Source organism: Macaca fascicularis, chromosome 3 (genome assembly GCF_037993035.2).
Source record: "Macaca fascicularis isolate 582-1 chromosome 3, T2T-MFA8v1.1".
Taxonomy (NCBI): domain Eukaryota; kingdom Metazoa; phylum Chordata; class Mammalia; order Primates; family Cercopithecidae; genus Macaca; species Macaca fascicularis.
In genome coordinates this window covers 145310949-145332444 of record NC_088377.1, presented here as the reverse complement: position 1 = coordinate 145332444, position 21496 = coordinate 145310949, and the positions used below count along the sequence as shown (strand labels likewise).

At 37.4% G+C, this 21496-nt stretch overlaps 1 protein-coding gene across 3 annotated transcripts in view; it reads left to right on the top strand.

The window, feature by feature from the left end:
* Window positions 1-21496, top strand: part of RELN (reelin) — a 510762-nt gene that overhangs the window by 181436 nt on the left and 307830 nt on the right. The gene's annotated exons all lie outside the window — the stretch shown is intronic.

The window sequence follows — 21496 nt, the reverse complement described above, 5'->3', positions numbered from 1 at the left end:
GCCAGTTTTCCCAGCACCATTGATTAAATAAGGAATCCTTTCCCCATTTCTTGTTTTTGTCAGGTTTGTCAAAGATCAGATGGTTGTAGATGTGTGGTGTTACTTCTGAGGTATTTTATTCTCTTTGTAGCAATTGTGAATGGGAGTTTCCTCGTGATTTGTCTCTCTGTCTGTTATTGGTGTATAGGAATGCTTGTGATTTTTGCACATTTATTTTGTATCCTGAGACTTTGCTGACATTGCTTATCAGCTTAAGGAGATTTTGGGCTGAGACACTGGGGTTTTCTAAACATACAATCATGTCATCTGCAAACAGGGACAATTTGACTTCCTCTCTTCCTAACTGAATACCCTTTATTTCTTTCTCTTGCCTGATTGCCCTGGCCAGAACTTCCAACACTATGTTGAATAGGAGTGGTAAGAGAGAGCATCCCTGTCTTGTGCCAGTTTTTGCCCATTCAGTATGATTTTGGCTGTGGGTTTGTCATAAATAGCTCTTATTATTTGAGATACGTTCCGTCAGTACCTAGTTTATTGAGAGTTTTTAGCATGAATGGCTGTTGAATTTTGTCAAAGCCCTTTTCTGCAACTATTGAGATAATCATGTGGTTTTTGTCGATTCTTTAAACCTTCACCGTTACCCTTTGAGGTGGGTACTATCATTAGTGGGGCACAGAGAGGTTAAGTCACTTATTAATGTGCTTTGCCTCAGTAAATGCTGAAATCAGATTCAGACTGAGATTCTAGGGCCTATGCTCTTCACTGCTCTGCTATACACAAATGGAACGCTTAATTATAACTGTGGCAAATGCCATGAAGGAAGAGTCAAAGTTACAGTGAGCAGCTGGAATAAGAAATTTGATTTAGTTGGGGAATTTAGTTTACTTTGGGAAAGGTCTGTCTGAGGAAGACATTTAAGATGAGACCACATCTTGGGATGACTAAGGGATGACTAGGAATTGGCCAGGAAAGAGAATTCCCCCAAACATAATTGGACAGCACATGCACATGTTCTGAGGTAGGAGATGGTTAGGTTAGAGGAGCTAAAAACATGCACTGGGCTGTGAGTGTGAGAAGTGACAAAGGAATACTGATAAGAGAGTAACGTGGGTTACAGAAGCCCTGGTCTCTTCCCACAGGGGCACAATTTGTTGAGCAGTGTAACTTTGCCATGGTTCTCACTGTAGTAGCATCCTATATAACTAGACCTAGTCATATAAAAATGCAGACTAGGGGTAGATAATGCATTATTTGATACCATCTTTATCATAGCTATGTGATTTCCTGTGTATTTCCTACTCAAGATTGAGGATACCTGGAAGTACAAAGTATTGAAATCTCTAAATTAGTTACTTAATATAGATAATTTTGGCACCATTTCAATTCAATATTACTAGTAAGATTGTAAGTCCATGAATATTCTTATTGCAAATTGCAGTTTTGTTACTAGGTGTGGCTCTCATGGCAACCCATGACATGTGAGAAGCAAAAAGAAAACAGGGGGTAGGTCTGAAACCAGTGCTTCAGAAACTGATGCTACATGAGGGAATGGCTATAGGCCCTGGGCAAAGACCACAGGACACTGATACCTGGGTTTCCCTTGGTTGGAGCCCAGTGACAGAAAATTTTGGTAGCTAACACAGAAGCAGGAGGAAGGCTGGTTTGGAGCTAAAGCTCTAGCTGTGGGTGACCATGGTGTAAACTTGAGAACACAAAAACATTTGTTCATTGCTTTATCTCCTGTACCTAAACTAGAGCCTGGCATTATAACCTACTTCTAAGGAAGTATGCACCTAGGTAGAAACCTTAAGCACGGAGATAGCATGGAAGCAGGCAAAGGAGTGCCCTAGAGATGTGTTCGTGGGAAAAGGGTCCTAGGTCTGCCTGGCAGAGGAGATTTATAGAGAACAACATGGGTGCTGAGGAATGATGACTGGCCCCTAAGATCCTATATCTGAGAAGTCAGGTAAATTCCAAACCTTACTGGGTAACAGGTCAAACCATTATATTCTTCTTCCTGCCTTTATAACTGGTTTAGCTTCACCTTTTGAGTGGCAGGCATGATTACCTGCCAAGCAGATATTCATGGGGATTAGCTCATTGAGTCTTCCCAACGATAACAGGTAGGCCTCATTATTGCCTGTGTTTTACAGATGAATAAATGGAGGCTTAGAGATATTACTTAATTTGCCAAAGATCTTAATACTATGGAGTGTTGTAGCTAAGATTTGAACTTAGATTTGACTGCAGAGTACTTGTTCTTAATCACAATACCTTTCTCCTTCTTAAAATATGTATTTGTCTTCAAGTTGCTATCAGAAGAAGAGTGTAGCTAGTAAGGGCTCACAATGAAGTATATGCAGTAACAGAACTGCTCCACAATTTATTCTGCAAAGGCAGTGAGTAGTGCTGTCCAGGGCTGGGCAGTCGGAAATGTCTTCACATGGAACTAACTCCCAAGAGTGCAGAGCAGGGAAAGCCTGAAGAAGCAAAATGTTGGCTGACCAAAGGCACAAATCACAGTGCATGTAGAATCTACATACAAAGATTTTAATCCATGACTTATTACCATAATTAATGATTTGTTGTTTTCTCTCAAATGAAAATGAGTTTGTCAGATGTAGTGATTGAGGAAGCTAATTACACATAGCTGCACAGGGCCAGCCCCAGGCAAAATTGAATGTCTTTTGGCTTTGATTTGTTACCTCCTTTCTTGGCAGCATTTCTTTCCCTTCACAATCCCTTTATATACACCACACGCCCTGGATTTTCACGCTGCCCTTATCTCTCCTTCCAGAAGAAAATTGATGTAATAAACGAGTTCATAATAGGGTTGGTTGGTAATTTAATAAATTACACTGCCTGGAAATTTTTGTATTTACAAAAGGAATCTCACTAACTGTGATATGGTATCTCGGATTGAATATTGGAGGGATAAAGGACGTTATCAGAAAAAAAAAAAAAACCTGGTAAAATCAGAATGTTAATTTCTTAAGGACAAATGAACCATGGTTATGTAAGAAGTTAACAGTAGGGAGAGTTGGGTGAAAGGTATTTGTGAACTCTCTTGTTCCATCTTGGCATTGTTCTATCTTAGCAACTTTTCCATCAGTCTAAAATGATTCCTGGCCAGTCACAGTGGCTCACACCTATAATCCCAGCACTTTGGGAGGCCATGCCAGGTGGATCACCTGAGTTCGGGAGTTCGAGACCAGCCTGGCCAACATGGTGAAACCCCGTCTCTACTAAAAAAAAATACAAATATCAGCTGGGCATGGTGGTGGGCACCTGTAATCCCAGCTACTCAGGAGGCTGAGGCAGGAGAATCACTTGAACCCAGGAGGCAGAGGTTGCAGTGAGCCAAGATAGCACCATTGCACTCCAGCCTGGGTGACAACAGTGACACTGTCTCAGAAAAATAAAATAATTATAATGATTCCCAAATAAAACATTTAAAGGAGTAAAAGAAACTTACGGAGAGATCAATTAATATTCTAAAAAACAAATCTCTAAGTAAGAAATTTTAGGCAGGCAGGTCTTACCACAGAAGTATATAAGGATGCTTCCATAGTTATGTATCCTTTCTTTTTTTTTTTTTTTTTTTTTTTTTTTTTTTTTGTGAGACAGAGTCTAGCTCTGTTGCCTGGGGGCGCTGGAGTGCAGTGGGGCAATCTTGGTTCACTGCAACCTCCTTCTCCCAGGTTCAAGCGATTCTTCTGCCTCAATCCCCCAAGTAGCTAGGATTACGGCCCTTTGCCTGCCTAATTTTTGTATTTTTAGTTGAGACAGGTTTTTGGCATGTTGGCCAGGCTGGTCTCAAACTACTGGCCTCAAGTGATCTGCCTGTCATGGCCTCTCAAAGTATTGAGATTACAGTCATTAGCCACCACACCCAGCCTGTATCCATTTACTTTCTACAGACTCTAAGTTTCTTGAATATTTCTCTCTTTGCTTAATTTTGGATGCTATGAGTTGTATCTAGGGAAAGAAGATTATACCTATTCTTCTCACTACAATAAATGATACTCAAAGACAAAATCCAAACCACAAATTCAAATTGCAAAACAGGAAGTACAGACATTTTTCTTCTCTGGGAAGGATGATAGATTCCAGAAATTTGAATTAGGCAAACATTAATTGATGTGCTAGGAGATGAGTAATTAAGAAGAACTAAGGTCACAAAATTGCTATTGTTTTAAAGTATCAGAAAAATAACAAAGTCATTTGAGTTTTCAAATACTCACATAATGTTTCTTCTTTATGTAATGGTAATATGGAAATCAGTATTCTGTATGACCTAATTTAAAGGGGTAAGTGCTTGAGTACATACACTCAGTTCAGTGTTCCAAAATAATTTACTGCATATAACTTCAGGGATATTTAAATTATATAAAGTGTTTAAAAACATGATTTCCCTATTGAAATAGGTAGACCGACTAGTTGGCACTGTGTCAGATGAGAGACAATAGAAGCTTGTTTATTATTTATACAAATTGACTGGTTTGGCAGTTGCCACAGCAATGAGCCATAATGAACTATAGAAAAATGAAAATGTGATTTCTTTAGCACTATACAAAAATGGAATATTTACAGAAAGGCAGAGAATGACATTACAAGAGCCCCAGCTGTGTCAAAATGGTCTTCCTTGTTGCTACGTTATCCAGAATGTAATCCAAATAGTGTGTGTTTACTGGGGCAAAATTGTAATGATGGGCCATTATTTGCCTGCTGTTAGTAAGGGGACTGTGCTTTGTAATTCCAAAGGAATTTAAAATGTTCATTTTCCATGATTTACTTTTCACTTTTGACTATACCTTTAACCTGCCTTTGTTTGCAATAACAAAGTAGTGAAGTTCCTGAAATTAGATGGTTTGTTCATGTCTTCCCAGCAAATGGAAAAATAAACTCATAAAGCATATGACTCCACTCTAAAATACCTAATTTTTTGGTTAGTTGATTCAGTCTCTTTTGCTCTGTTAGGAAGTTGTTGGCTTTTCTGTTACAGTTTTGGCTTTGAACTTTCATGTTTATACCTTATATTTTTGTCCACTCCCGATTATCCACACTAGTTTTCCTGTAACAGTGTTTTGTTCACTTCCAGCAAAGACCTTTTAAACAAAAACACTATACATTTTAACTTTCCCAAGCCTAAGGGCTGTGTGAGTCAAACAGTAAATTCACAGAAAATGTGAGTCAGACGAGACAACTTTCTAAAGCCAATACTTAGCTTGAGCCTGTGAGGATCATTTATATAGATATCTACTGCAGAGTGTATGTTTGTCAAATCTTTCTTCTCTCTTTTGCCCAAAGCAGTGCAGGAAGCTGGTTATGATTGTTCCATACAAATGGACTTCAATAGATAATACTAGTTGGCATTAGGGGATATTATATATAATTAAACTCCTAGACGTCAATAGAAAATACTAGTTGACATTAAGGGATATCATAGAAAGTTAAACTCCTAGTCATGAGCCAAATTTGAAATATTTATCATAGTGTGTCAAAATGCCTATGATATTCAGTATGGTAAACATGATGTTCTGTGTAAATACTGAAATTTTGATATGGACTGAGTTCTTACAAACCTATACACCAGGGGTTCTGAACCAGCTGTGATTTTACCTATGCTCCCAGGGGACATTTGATAATGTCTGGAGACATTTTTTGTTGTCATACTTAGCATCTAGTGGTGCTAGGGGTACTGCTAAATATTCTACAATGCATAGGAAAGCCCCCCTACAGCAAAGAATGATCCAATATAAATAAATGTCCAGTAGTGCTGAGGTTGAGAAACTGCCTGTTCACCAGTTTGTAAATGACTTTACCAGAGACAACTCCAAAAATGCATCATTTCATGTGGGGTCCTTTTTGACTCGTGGGAGAATCCTACTTCACTGAAAAATTACTATTTCTGCCTGTTGTTGTTGTTGTTGTTGTTGTTGTTGCAACTTAGATATGCACGAGATATGCATCTACCAAGGAAAGTGAAAAATCAAAGGGGACTGGAAGGTAATCCACTGCCAGGCCAAGAGGATAAATTTTAATCCTTACCAAAGGGTCTTTGGTTGGGGAAAGAAGGAATAAAATAACTTGCTGATAGTGATGGTTGTGACAGGAATGGAAGATGTTACTTAGTGGAAGCATGAAATATGTCCGACTCATAGGGGGATGTTTAACAGTTTGTCTGTTCAGACTAGTAGTTTTCGAGCCTGGCTACAGTTGGAATCATGTGTGCCTGAACCCTGAGCCCAGAGATTCTAAACTAAGTGGTCAAGGTTGGAGCCTGGCAATGTGTATATTTTTAAATTTTTCCGTTTCTAGAATCTCTAGTCTAGATAGTTTAGTATCAGTATTTTAAGTACCCTTAAAATAAAAAAAAAAATTATCTACAAAATTAAAGACTATTACTTCTGTTTATGGCCAGGCACTGTGGCTCATGCTTGTAATCCCAGCACTTTGGGAAGCTGAGGCAGGTGGATCACTTGAGGCCAGAAGTTCAAGACCAGCCTGGCCAACATGGTAAAACCCCATCTCTACTAAAAGTACAAAAATTAGCCAGGCATATGGGTGTGCACCTGTAGTTCCAGCTACTCTGGAGGCTGAGGCACGAGAAGCACTTGTACCTGAGAGGCAGAGGCTGCAGTGAGCTGAGATTGTGCCACTGCATTTTAGCCTGGATGACAAAGCGAGACTCTGCCTCAAATAAAGAAACAGCATTCTGTTTAGCAAAATGTTCACTTGTCCTACCCATGACAACCACTGTCACTCTGACTGTCCTTTCCCATCTCTTGTTCCATTTGCTTTCCCTGAAAATGCACCTGCTAGGGTCACTGTCTTTCACTAGCTTCTAAAGTTTCTTATTAGACTTGTGCTGGAACTTTTACTATTCTAAAATTGGATTTACTAGTGACAGAGCTGGTAATAATCACCAGGAATATCACCTGGATGCTTAGCAACATGGCAATGCTGGAATTTTCATGAAACACTGAGGAGAGTCAGTCTAATTATGGTTCTATGTAGACTTAAGGGAGTGTATTTCTAGGTGAGGAGGGCACAGAATAAAATCAGCTATAATCCAGACAACATCTGCAGCATTCATTTTGATTAGCTCAATTCTTTAATTTATCAAAACGTGGTGCGCATGACTGCTTTGGAATATACTTGTAAGAGTTGTATTTGCCTGAGTGGGGCCAAAGGGCTTTGCTGTAAATATGCTAGATAATTTAAAGGGACTTTCAATTAATCATTACATCAATAATTTAATGTGTTTTCTTTCATCTAAATGTGTCCTGAGGCAGGTAAAAGAAGAACTACTTCTACATTGCAAAAGAAAAATTATTCTCTCCCTGGGCTCAAAGTTGCATGCAATATATAGAAATTCAACTTTGGTTTAATTGAAATTTCATTGCAATTTGAGGCTTTATAGTTTCCTTGGGCCACCTATTGCATTCTTTTTAATGAAGCATTGAAGGATAGCAGTCTTTAAAAAATACTAATTTAGTTTTGTTCTTTTCATGTTTCAAGCAACAAAAACATCTTTTGTCCATTATAATATCAGTCTCAAAAAACAGATGACCCCAAAACACACCAGACTGTCCCCAGTATTATTATGCTTCCATCTGCTATTAGCTTATCTACAGCCTTCCAGAATATACTTCCATTTTATTTTTTAATAGTTTTATTGTGATATAATTCACTTACCATAAAATTTATTCCTTTTAAGTATACAATTAGGTGACTTTTAGTATATCCGCAGTTTCACAATTATAAAAAATTTTATAACATTTTTATTACTCCCAAAAGACACGCTGCACCCATTAGCTGTCAGTTTACCTTTCCCCATCTCCCCATTCCCCGGAAACCACTGATCTATGTTCTGTCTCTATGGAATTGCCTAATCTGGACATTTCATGCAAATGGAATCATATAATATATAGGCTTCTCCGACTAGATATTTTTCACTTTGCATATTTTCAAGGTTTATTGATACTGTAGCATGAATCGTACTTCATTTCCATTTATGGTTGAATAATATTCTGTTGTATGGATATATACCACATTTCATTTAGCCAATCATCTGTGGACAGACATTTAGGTTGTTTCCACTTTTGCCTATTACTAATAATGCTTCTGAGAACATTTGTGTATACATTTTTTTTCTCTGTGAACATGTGTTCACGTGTTTCTTGTGTATACAACTGCAAGTGGAATTGCTGGGTCACACAGTAACTCAATGTTTAACATTCTGAGGCATTGCCAAACTGTTTTCCAAAGTGGCTGTACCATTTTTATTCCCACTAGCAATATTTGAGTATTACAATTTCTCCACTTCCTTGTCAACACTTATTATTGTCTGTCTTTTTTTAGTCTACCTTGTGAGAGTAGAATGGTATTTCATTTCATTGCATTTCCCTAATACTAATGATGTTGAGTATCTTTTCATGTGCTTATTGACTATTTGTATTTTTTCTTTGGATAAATGTCTATTCAAATTCTTTGCCCATTTTTAAATTGAGTTAGGCTCATTTTTTATTGAGTTGTAAAGAGTTCTTCACATATACTGGATACTATTTGTTTATCAGATATATGATTTGCAAACATTTTCTCCCATTCTGTGGGTCTTTTTTTTTTTTTTTTTTTTTTAATTTTTAAATGGTATCCTTTGTGGCACAAAGGTTTTAATTTTGATAAAGTTCTGTTCATCTATTTTTTCTTTTGCCTTTGTTTGCATTCGCCAAATGAATGCTGAGGATTTAAGAAACTATTGCCAAGTATCAGATCATGAAGATTTATCCCTATGTTTTCTTTTAAGAGTTTTACAGTTTTCGTTATATTACACTTAAATCTATGATTCATTTTGTTAATTTTTGTATATAGTGTGAGGTAGGGGTCTAACCTCATTCTTTTGCATGTGGAAATCTGGTTGACTGAACATTATTTGTTTTAAAGAACTCTTTCTTCATGGAATTATCCTGTCAAAAATTCATCATAAATGTAAAAGTTTTCTACTGGACTCTCAATTCTGTTCTTTTGATCTCTACATCTGTTTTTATGGCAGTATCACATTGTCTTGATTATGGTAACTTTGTAGTAAATTATGAAATGAGGAAGTGCAAATCCTCCAGCTTTCTTCTTTATCATGATTATTTTGACTCTTCTGAGCCCCTTGCATTTACATTTTAGAATTAGCTATCAATTTCTGGAAAATACCCAGCTGAGATTTTGAGAGGTATCACACTGAATCTGTAGATCCATTTGGGTAGTATTGCCATCTTAATAGTTCATCTTCTAAGTCATGAACATAAGATGTTTTTCCATTTATTTAGATCTTTCTTTTCTTCAATGGTGTTTAGTAGTTTTGTACAAGTCTTACACTTTTTTGGCAAATTTATGACTAAGTGCCTTATTCTTTTCGATGAGTTTATAAATGGAATTGTTTTCTTTCTGTCTTTTTTTTTTGTTTTTGAGACAGAGCCTTGCTCTGTCGCCTAGGCTGGAGTGCAGTGGCGGGATCTCAGGTCACTGTAACCTCTGCCTCCCAGATGCAAGCAATTCTTCTGCCTCAGCCTCACAAGTAGCTGGGACTTCAGGCACACACCACCATGCCTGGCTGATTTTTGTATTTTTAATAGAGACAGAGTTTCACGATATTGGCCAGGCTGGTCTCAAACTCCTGACCTCGTGATCCACCCACCTCGGCCTCCCAAAGTCCTGGGATTACAGGCATGAGCCACTGCGCCCGGCCTATTTTCTTCTTAAAAGGACACCAATCCTGTGACCAGGGCACTACCCTCATGATCTCATCAGCCTCCCAAAGACCCCATCTCCAAACTCTATCACCTTGGGAGTTAAGGTATTGACATACGAATTTGGAGGGGGGAGGGTGGGACACAAACATGAAGTTCATAACAAAAGCATTAAGTGCTTATGCCCATATTTTGACTACCCCAGACCTGGAAATACATCTTAAAATGCAAGAGATATGGTCAAAGGTTTATACACTTCATTATTTAAAATTATAAAGAAGTAAACTTCCAACAACAATAGAATAAAGAAACTGATATAGCTATCCAGTGGAATTTTTTTATTATTATTATAATTTAAGTTCTGGGATACATGTGCAGAATGTGCAGGTTTGTTACATAGGTATACATGTGCCATGGTGGTTTGCTGCACTCATCAACCCATCATCTACATTAGGTATTTCTCCTAATGTTATCCCTCCCTTGCCCCCACCCCCTGACAGGTTTTAGGTCTTACGTTTAAATCTTTAATTCATCTTCAGTTAACTTTTGTATAAGGTGTAAGGAAGGGGTCCAGTATCAGTTTTCTGCATATGGCTAGCCAGTTTTCCCAGCACCATTTTTAAAATAGAGAATCCTTTCCCCATTGCTTGTTTTTGTCAGGTTTGTCAAAGATCAGATGGTTGTATTTGTGTGGTGTTACTTCTGAGGCCTCTGTTCTGTTCCATTGGTCTATATATCTGTTTTGGTACCAGTACCATGTGGTTTTGGTTACCATAGCCTTGTAGTACAGTTTGAAGTCAGGTAGTGTAACCCTTACAGCTTTGTTATTTTTACTTAGGATTGTCTTGGCTATACTGGCTCTTTTTTGGTTCCATGTGAAATTTAAGGTAGTTTTTTCTTCTAATTCTATGAAGAAAGTCAATAGTAACTTGATGGGGATAGCATTGAATCTATAAATTACTTTGTGCAATATGACTATTTTCACGATATTGATTCTTCATATCCATGAGCATGGAATGATTTTCCATTTGTTTGTGTCCTCTCTTATTTCCTTGAGCAGTAGTTTGTAGTTCTTGAAGAGGTCCTTCACATCTCTTTTAACTTGTATTCCTAGGTATTTTATTCTATTTGTACCAATTGTGAATGGGAGTTTGCTCATGATTTGGCTCTCTGTTTGTCTGTTATTGGTTTATAGGAATGCTTGTGATTTCTGCACATTGACTTTGTATCCTGAGGCTTTGCTGGAGTTACTTATCAGCCTAAAGAGATTTGGGGCTAAGACAATGGGGTTTTCTAAATATGCAGTCATGTCATCTGCAAACAGAGACAATTTGACTTCCTCTCTTCCTATTTGAATACTTTATTTCTTTCTCTTGCCTGATTGCCCTGGCCAGAACTTCCAATACTGTGTTGAATAGGAGTGGTGAGAGAAGGCATCCTTGTCTTGTGCCTGTTTTCAAAGGGAATACTTCCAGTTGTTGCCCATTCAGTATGATATTGACTGTGGGTTTGTTATAAATAACTCTTATTATTTTGAGATATGTTCCATCAATACCTAGTTTATTGAGTGTTTTTAGCATGAAGCAGTGTTAAATTTTGTCAAAGGCCTTTTCTGCATCTATTGAGATAATCATGTGGTTTTTGTCATTGGTTCTGTTTATGTGATGGATTATGTTTGTTGATTGGCGTATGTTGAACCAGCCTTGCATCCCAGGGATGAAGCCAACTTGATCATGGTGGATAAGCTTTTTGATGTGCTGCTGGATTCAGTTTGCCAGTATTTTATTGAGTATTTTCACATCAGTGTTCATCAGGGATATTGGCCTGAAATTTTCTTTTTTTGTTGTGTCTCTGCCAGGTTTTGGTATTAGGATGATGCTGGCCTCATAAAAAGAGTTGGGAGGATTCCCTCTTTTTCTGTTGTTTGGAATAGTTTCAGTAGCTCCTCTTCGTACCTCCGGTAGAATTCAGCTGTGAATCCATCTGGTCCTGGACTTTTTTTGGTTGGTAGGCTATTATTTACTGCCTCAATTTCAGAACTTGTTATTGGTTTATTCAGGGATTTGACTTGTTCTTGGTTTAGACTTGGGAGGTTGTATGTGTCTAGGAATTCATCCATTTGTTCTAGATTTTCTAGTTTATTCGTGTAGAGGTGTTTATAGTACTCTCTGATGGTAGTTGATCTTTCTGTGGGATCAGTGGTGATATCCCCTGTATCATTTTTATTGTGTCTATTTGATTCTTCTCTTCTTCTTATTAGTCTGTCTCGTGGTCTGTCTATTTTGTTAATCTTTTCAGAAAACCAGTTCCTGGATTCATTAGTTTTTTTGAAGGGTTTTTCATGTCTCTATCTCCTTCAGTTCTGCTCTGATCTTAGTTATTTCTTGTCTTCTGCTAGCTTTTGATTTTGTTTGCTCTTGCTTTACTAGTTCTTTTAATTGTGATGTTAGGGTGCTGATTTTAGATCTTTCTTACTTTCTCCTGTGGGCATTTAGTGCTATGAATTTCCCTCTAAACACTGCTTTTGCTGTGTCCCAGAGATTCTGATATGTTGTATCTTTGTTCTCATTGGTTTCAAAGAACTTATTTATTTGTGCCTTAATTTCATTATTTGCCCAGTAGTCATTCAGGAGCAGGTTGTTCAGTTTCCATGTAGTTGTGAGGTTTTGAGTGAGTTTCTTAATCCTGAGTTCTACTTTGATTGCACTGTGGTCTGAGAGACTGTTATGATTTCTCTTCTTTTGCATTTGCTGAGGAGTGTTTTACTTCCAATTATACGGTAACTTTTAGAATAAGTGCTATGTGGTGCTGAGAAGAATGTATATTCTGTTGATTTGGGGCGGAGAGTTCTGTAGATGTCTATTAGGTCTGCTTAGTCCAGAATTGAGTTCAAGTCCTGAATGTCCTTGTAAATTTTCTGTCTCGTTGATCTGTATAATATTGACAGTGGGCTGTTAAAGTCTCCCACTATTATTGTGTGGGAGTCTAAGTCTCTTTGTAGGTCTCTAAGAACTTGCCTTATGAATCTGGGTGCTCCTATATTGGGTGCATATATATTTAGGATACTTAGCTCTTCTTGTTGCATTAATCCCTTTACTATTATGTAATGCCCTTCTTTGTCTTTTTTGATCTTTATTGGTTTAAAGTTTTTGTTTGTCTTGTTTCATCAGAGACTAGGATAGCAACCCTTGCTTTTTTTTGGTTTCCATTTTCTTGTGTAAATCTTTCTCCATCCCTTTATTTTGAGCCTGTGTGTGTCTTTGCACATGAGATGGGTCTCCTGAATACAGCACACTGATGGATTCACCTTTAAAAATCTTGTCTGAAAAGTATTTAATGACATGGCAACTATTTATAATAAATATTAAATATAAGCTAATAGAAAACAGCTGTTTAGGGAAGCAATTTTCTAAACAACTTAATATTAATATTAAAAACTACAAGGGTATATGATTTACCAAAATATGAATAGTTATTATCTCTCCTTAGCATGAATATGAGTAATTTTATTTTCTCATTAATACCTTTATGTATGTAAAATTTTTCGTTGTATAAGTTACCTTTATAATGGAAAAATGTATGCCCTAGTAGAGGCTTGCTTTACAACTTATTTCCTTCAAAGCAACACTTGTATATACTTTGGCAGGATTTCTTTGCAGGAGTACACCATTATTGTCCTAATTTGTTATGATTAATTAACTAGGTTAGAAATCCTATCCTTTATTGGAGCTTTCATTGGCTTCATAATAGTCAAAAAAAATTTTGGAGTTTACAGTCTTCCCTTTTTTTCCTTTTAAGATCAAAAATAGCTTTTGATCTTAAATCCTATAGAACTTGCTCCTTTAATTCCCTTTCAGTTTTTTGCTGTATTCTGAAGTGACCAGCCAGACATCATCATCGTAATTCCTTATATTTTCCACAGTATTTTCACAGAGTTGATCTCATTTGATTTTCATCACAGTCCTGAAAATAAATAGCACAACATTTCTGGTCCTATCTCAGAGAATTACCACTCATATGAGATCAACATAAATCATTGAGCTATGGTGCAAACCCACATCCTCTGATTCCAGATCTGCTGTTTGAACCTTAAAATTATTCAGTCCATTCAGTTTATTTTATAAATTAAGAAAGTAAGACACACAGAAGTTAAGTGACACAGTGTAAATCATGGAGGTAATGAATGCCCATCCTAGAGCAAAACTCCTTCTTCTATTGTGGAAACTAGTACTCTTTCTTTGAGTCCAATTAAAGGTGATACCTGAATACTTTGCATACATCTTTCAGCAAATTTACAGACTCTTTAATTCATATCCAGCAGAAAAGATTATTTTTTACTAGGATTTTCTTTGGAATTAACATGCCATTTTTTCAGTTTTATTCTTGCCTTGCCTAAGAATGCCTCTGAGACAAGTGACCATAGGCTTACTTAATTAAAAGGTGTTTAAAACAGCAGAGCCTCTCAAATAATTTAATGATTTTAAAAGGTGATATGGAAAGCATTTTTATTTTAGCGTTTTAGAAGGCATTTCCAGAATACAGTTGGTTTAAGGAAACTCTGGAATATGTTAAATGATGAAATGTGTTGTGATAATAAAGCAAATACATCAGCTTATTTACTTTTACTGTTCTTGCTGTTAACTGATTTCCAAGATACATCTTACAACAATGTTTGTCTTGACTATTATTATCATCTAATCATCTTTTTCATAGTGTTTCTTATGCAATAACTTGCTGGTTACTTTTTAAAGCATTTAACATTCTGTATCAAGTGTAACATACATTAATCATTCACCCATTTCACAAATATTTACTGCATGGGTGCTTTATGTCAATTATCAAGTAAAATATTAAAAAAGAAATAGACCAAAATCCCTGTGCCTAGGGTACACATAACATAACAAAGAAGACATAATTCAAAAAGAATATTTGCTGAGATTATATCATATGCCAACAGGGCCAAGGTAAGAAATGTGAGCACCTAAAGCGGGCTAACAATTAACACCCTGTCAGATTCATAATTCATAATGGTTTGTTGAATAATTATTAGCAGAGGCAGAGAGAACATCATCTTTTTATTAAGAAAACTTGTATCCTTTTTGCTGTTGTTCATAATCAAGGATCCATTAGTTGTGAACCAGGAAAAATCAGGAAATTCCTGATAAAACCCAAATAAAGCCATTTTAAATTTAAACAATAAAAAGTCACTCACTCTTGGTAGACAGCACTGCTGCATTCAGTTTTAGAAATGTAGATGGCTTCACATGCTTACACCAGATCACTGTTAGCTGGGCTGCTCTGAGGATTTCACCTGTTACTGATGTAGGTGAGGGCTGTTGAGGAATTTTTCAGTCTGCATTTCTCATTTGGCTTAATTCATAAAGTTATTTTCTCCTGAAATAAATTACATATTCCTGGAAATTAAAGTTAATCCTAAATGTGAGTTGGGAAATTTTGACACATTTGACACCTTATTGGTGATCCTTCTTGATACATAAATCAGTCCAATCAGCATCCCCTTACTTTAAAACTTTGTGATAATTCTGAGAAATTTGTCCCTTTTTATTTTTACTAGACGAGCCATTCTTCTGCATAGGGACAAAATAAAATGTAGTTTAATCTGCTATCTTCCCTCCCCAGATTCACTTCGTTGGTGATTTATAAGAGATATATAACTCTGCCAAAGATAAATGTCTGCTTCTCTTTGGTATTACATATCCTACAACTACCAAGTGTTTTTCACCAAAATTATTACTCTTTATTTCAATGCAAAATCATTTAGTGATGTTATTGAAAACACTTTAAGTAAAAGAATTCACAGTACATGCGACTGAATACATACAATACCATGGATGAACAAATACTGTCAGATGAACATAAACCCTCCATCCATCTCCATTTCAGGAGTTTGCTGAATCACTTTGGAAGAAAGCTAAGTTACTATTAACCATTCATTGATTTGCCATACTTAAAAGATTTCATCTGCATGTTCCTTCTCTTGCTAATAAAAAGTATACTTTGATCACAAATCAAGGTTAAACCATCTATTTGGTAGCCTTTAAGGACACATAGACTTTGTGATTACTGGATAATGAACATTAATACTGAAATTTGTTGTTTTCAAGGAGATAAAGTATTTATACATTTGACAGAAAAAAAATTATGTGGCTTAGGAATAAAAGATGTAACTATAAAAACAGTTAGGTCAGTAAAGCTTTGAATAGCAAAAGCATTGTGAAAACATACGCAATCCTTTGCTTATTTTGCAATGACTTTGCCATAGTTGAAGTTGAGAGTTTAACAAAAATAATTACTCCTTGAAGTTATTCATTTCTCTTTTTTATGGGTTTTGAAGCATTTGAGTTTTTTTTCTTATTTTGATAAACATCAATATATATCCCCAAATTAGAATGCACTGTAAGTTTTATGCTTTTTAATCCCACCACGTTCAGAGGGCAAGGTGGGAGGATTGTTTGAGCCTAGGAGTTGAAGGTTAACCTGGGCAACATAGTGAGACCTTGTCTCAAAAAAAAAGAAAAAAAAAAGAGAGAAAAGAAAGTACTGTAATTTGCTGATATAAAGGGGTAAGAATTTTAAAGGGAAAATTGATTCCTTTGAAGATCAGATTTACCAAACTCAGATCAACTCTTTTTCCCTCATATTCCACATATTTAGTTACCTTTCCTGAAGGGTGGCTTGGCACAGGCATACTGAGTTACACAAGACTAACTTCAGATTGCTGATTAACGAATGCTCTTCCAGCTGTAAAATGGACAAGTCACTAACATACCAGACCTCATTGACAAAGCAGTAGAAAATGGAAAAAGTAGCCCACCCCTGGAGGTAAAGTGCATTGTCGTAGGTTTAACAATGAACCAAATGGTATGATTCTTTATGTTAATCTATGAGCAAATTGATTCATGAAATCAAGAAATAGTAATACACTTGGGAATTTAGGCATTATAGCAACTATGTTAAAATACTTTTGTATTCCTTCTTTGTAAACTGGATGTCAATACATGGTAAGCAAATTATGGAGTGAAAAATATAAATCTAATATAAATATAAATCAAAAATATAAATAGCTCTGATTCCTTCATATATTCAAATCATTATGTCCGATGCCTTATGAGGGACAATTTCTTTTTAGCTACTGATTCCTATTCCAGAAGCTTGAAATCTGTTTAGGTTGAGAGACTCTAAGTATCTTAAGAGTGAATATTAATATATTGAAGTAATAGGTATTATTCCAAGTTATCCCTGTCCTCAGATAGGGAGTCTGTTGCCTAGAGTGATTAAAGAAGTTGCCCCAAGTCATTAAGCTCATAAGTGGCACCTGTGTTCTGTCACTGGTCTTTCTCCTTGCAGAGACTATACCTCAGCACTGCATGGCAGCACAATGCACGCTTAATTTTTTTTTTTTATTTTTTTTTTGAGACGGAGTCTCGCTTTGTCGCCCAGACTGGAGTGCAGTGGAGCGATTTCCTCTCACTGCAAGCTCCGCCTCCCAGGTTCACACCATTCTCCTGCCTCAGCCTCCCGAGTAGCTGGGACTACAGGCACCCACCACCATTGCCCGGCTAATTTTTTGTATTTTTTAGTAGAGACGGGGTTTCACCGTGTTAGCCAGGATGGTCTCCATCTCCTGACCTCGTGATCCGCCCACCTCGGCCTCCTCAAAGTGCTGAGATTACAGGCGTGAGCCACCGCACCCGGCCTGCACAGTTAATTCTTTTTTTTTTTTTTTTTTTTTTTTTTTTTTTTTGAGACGGAGTCTCGCTGTGTCTCCCAGGCTGGAGTGCAGTGGCGTGATCTTGGCTCACTGCAAGCTCCGCCTCCCAGGTTCACGCCATTCTCCCGCCTCAGCCTCCCAAGTAGCTGAGACTACAGGCGCCCGCCACCACGCCCGGCTAGTTTTTTGTATTACACAGTTAATTCTTAAATGCTTTGGGTATGGCCTGGTGCGGTGGCTCATGCCTGTAATCCCAGCACTTTTGGAGGCCAAGGCGGGCGGATCACGAGGTCAGGAGACCTAGACCATCCTGGCTAACACGATGAAATCCTGTCTCTACTAAAAAAAATACAAAAATTAGCCGGACGTGTTGGCGGGCGCCTGTAGTCCCAACTACTCGGGAGGCTGAGACAGGAGAATGGCGACAACCCGGGAGGCTGAGCTTGCAGTCAGCCGAGATCGCGCCACTGCACCCCAGTCTAGGCGACAGAGTGAGACTCCATCTCAAAAAAAAAAAAAAAAAAAAAAAAAAAAAAAAAAAAAAACCAGCTTTGGGCATACAGTTACTCTGTTGTTTAGTTAAGATGAAAATATCACAGGCTTTTAAAAAATCATAACAAATGCTTTTTCAAGCACTGAATATGATGATCATAATGAACTTTCTTCATTTTGGAGAATCTATAGAGCTTTTAAAATGATAAGTACTAACATAGGGGCTCTTGTTGGCAAGTTAGCCTTAGAGATCTGTGCATCTCCCAAGAAGAAGATAAGTGCTTATTAGAAACATGTTTAAGAAACTTGGTCTACTTTCCAAAACAGTGAACAATGAGGATATTTTCCAAACTCTTATGAAAAAATATTTCTAATTATGTAAAATTAAGTGCAAATAGTACCAACATAGTTAATAACACCATCAGCGTGCTGGACCTTCCCCCAGAGAGAGCTGTAAATTACATAAAATAACAATTCTGGAAATGAATCAGGCTTGTCACCATATTCCATAGCTCTGTATTCTTATTTTAAAAGGTATTGTGTGTTACAAATTGGAGGACCTGGTGGAATCTAAAAAAAGTTGGTCATATAGAAGTAAAGAGTAGAATGGGGATTACCAGGGGCTGGGTGGTTTGGGGAGTGGTTGGGGAGATGTTGGTCAAAAGATACAAAATTGCAGTTAGACAGGAGGGATAAGTTCAAGATATCTCTTACACAACATGGTGACTGTAGTGTTGAACTCTTGAAAATGCTAAGACAGTGGATGTGGATCTTACCACAAAAAGGATAACTATAGGAGGTAACGCATATGTGAATTAGCTAGATTTAATACACAGCTTTACATACAGTTTTACCTGTCAATGTAATTTTAAAAATTGGAGGACGTGACCTCTAGAGACTTAATTCTGAGTTACTGTGCTTTTAGCAATTTTGGAATATATAATATATATTTATATAGTAGAATATATATATTTCCATAGAAGATTTGAAATAAATGCTGTGATTCTGTGGGTGAACCACCATGAATTATTTGACAGCTCTAAATATGTTCAAATAGGCTTCCCATATTGACATTAATCACACCCTGAGGAGAGCAGTGTAGACGGCTCATGGGATAAAGCAAGGGAGCCTGTGTTATTGCTGGTCACTTGGGCTTCTGCTCTTTCTTTTCCCCAAGATAAGATGCCAATATGCAGACCTTTAAAAATACTAACCATGCATCTCCTATAGGGTAGGATCGTTTTAGATTAAAATGTTATCTGAGAGTTCTAAGGGTTTGGAAAGAAAATGATGCAAATGATGTTTATCTGTCAGCACATATGTGTGTGTTGGGTATCCACATATGTTCCAGGGTTTGGGCAGCAGCATGGCTGAGAACATCATCCAGTAATCTTATGGCTGTAGCATACAGGAAGATGCAAGAGGTCTTCATTAGAAGAAATATGACAAAGGGTAGAAAGGGCACTATAGTAAGCTGATAGAAGTCTAGGGGCTCCATCAATGGTAGACTGGATAAAGAAAACTTGGTACATATATACCATGGAATACTACGCAGCCATAAAAAAGAATGAGATCAGGTCCTTTGCAGGGATATGGATGGAGCTGGAGGCCATTATCCTTAGCAAACTAACCCAGGAACAGAAAATCAAATACCAAATGTTCTCACTGATAGGTGGGAGCTAAATGATGAGAACACATGGACACATAGAGAGGAACAACACACACTGGGGCCTATTGGAGGGTGGAGGGTGGGAGTAGGGAGAAGGTCAGGAAAAATAACTAATGGGTACTAGGCTTAATACCTGGGTAATGAAGTAATCTGTACAACAAACCCCAATGACACAAGTTTACCTGTGTAACAAACCTGCACATGTAACTTAAATGTTAAAACATTTTTAAAAAAAAGATTAATTAAAACCTATAAAATGGAAGGAAGTTTAAAATTGAACAAATACTATGTGCTAGGTGAAGAATAAATACATATGCAAATAAACATTTAATGGATCTTGTCTTAGATTTTATATTAAATAATAAAAAGTTGAAAAGAATTTGAGGGGCTCACAGAACACTGCAGGAGAAGGGGTCAAGAGAGAGAAATGGTATTTTCAAAGACAAATTGCGAGGAGTTGCTGCCCAAGAGGCCAGACTTCCAATGGAAATGACAAGAAGTTTGTCCAAAAGGAGGTTAACTAAAACAGCTTTAGCCTGAAGGGTTGGAGTAGAGATCACAAGTCAGAGAAGACAATTCTTTAAAGATCAGGCCCTGGGCTGGGCATGGTCGTTCACACCTGTAATCCCAGCACTTTGGGAAGCTGAGGCAGGCCGATCTCAATCAAGAGATCAAGACCATCCTGGCCAACATGGTGAAATCCCGTTTCTACTAAAAATACAAAAATTAGCTGGGCATGGTGGCACGTGCCTGTAGTCCCAGCTACTCAGGAGGCTGAGGCAGGAGAATCGCTTGAACCCAGGAGGCGGAGGTTGCAGTGAGCCAGGATCGTGACACTGCACTCCAGCTTGGTGATGGAGAAAGACTCCGTCTCAACAGAAAGAAAGAAAGAAACAAGAAAATTGGGGCCTGAAAACAGGCTCTTCCTCTGAAAAGAGACTGAAAGCTACCATCATATTTTTGAACCAGGTTAATGAAATATTGCTGTAATGCTTAAAAGCAAAGACTCTACACTCAAACTGCCTTGGTTTTAATCCTGGCTTTACCACCAGTTGTGTGACATTTGTAAATCATGCAATAGTTCTGTGTCCCAGAAAAAATGGATAAGAATATCTACTTTGTAGGGCCGTTGACAGGAATAATTGAGTTAATTTATGCAAAGCCCTACAACAGTGCCTAGGGGTAAATTTCAATTCATAATAGTTGTTAGAATAACAGTAGGTATATATACCAGCCACTGTTATTATTACTACTTCTACTTTTCCCAAGCAGGGTACCTCACATAATGGCATTGAGCACATGGTATGCTGTGCTTCTCAAGCCAGCTTTTATTTGCTGAGCCCTTTCTTTAAACAAAATAAATTAATTAGAACATATAAAGCCTAGACAGTTTGGTTGATTTGGCTGGTGCCTGGAACACTGGCTGTTGCCCCTCCTTCTCTTGACTCTCATGGAGACCCCTAGGGCATCACTGTGGAATACATCTGGAAAACAGCTGATGCAAGGAAAAGGATCCAAGGCCTTGAATCAAAGACCTGAAATCAGATCTTATCTGCCATTAATGGGCTGTGTAACCTCCAGTAGGTTAATATCCTCCCTGGCCTCATATTCCTGATCCATATACTGTAAGAATTAGACCAGTTTAGTGGTTTTCAAACTCTGCTTCCTTAAACCCTAAGAGTTCCAGAGAAGCACAACGGCAAGATTTGGGAAATAGGTAGTGCGGAGCCCCACAACTTCAAAAGCTGGGGCTCCTGTCTTTTAGTCATTCGAATTCCGTATTTGTTTGAAGAATGAGTACCACTGCTAAAGACGTTTTGACTAGCTGATCTTCAAGGTTCCTTCAGGTTCAGTTAC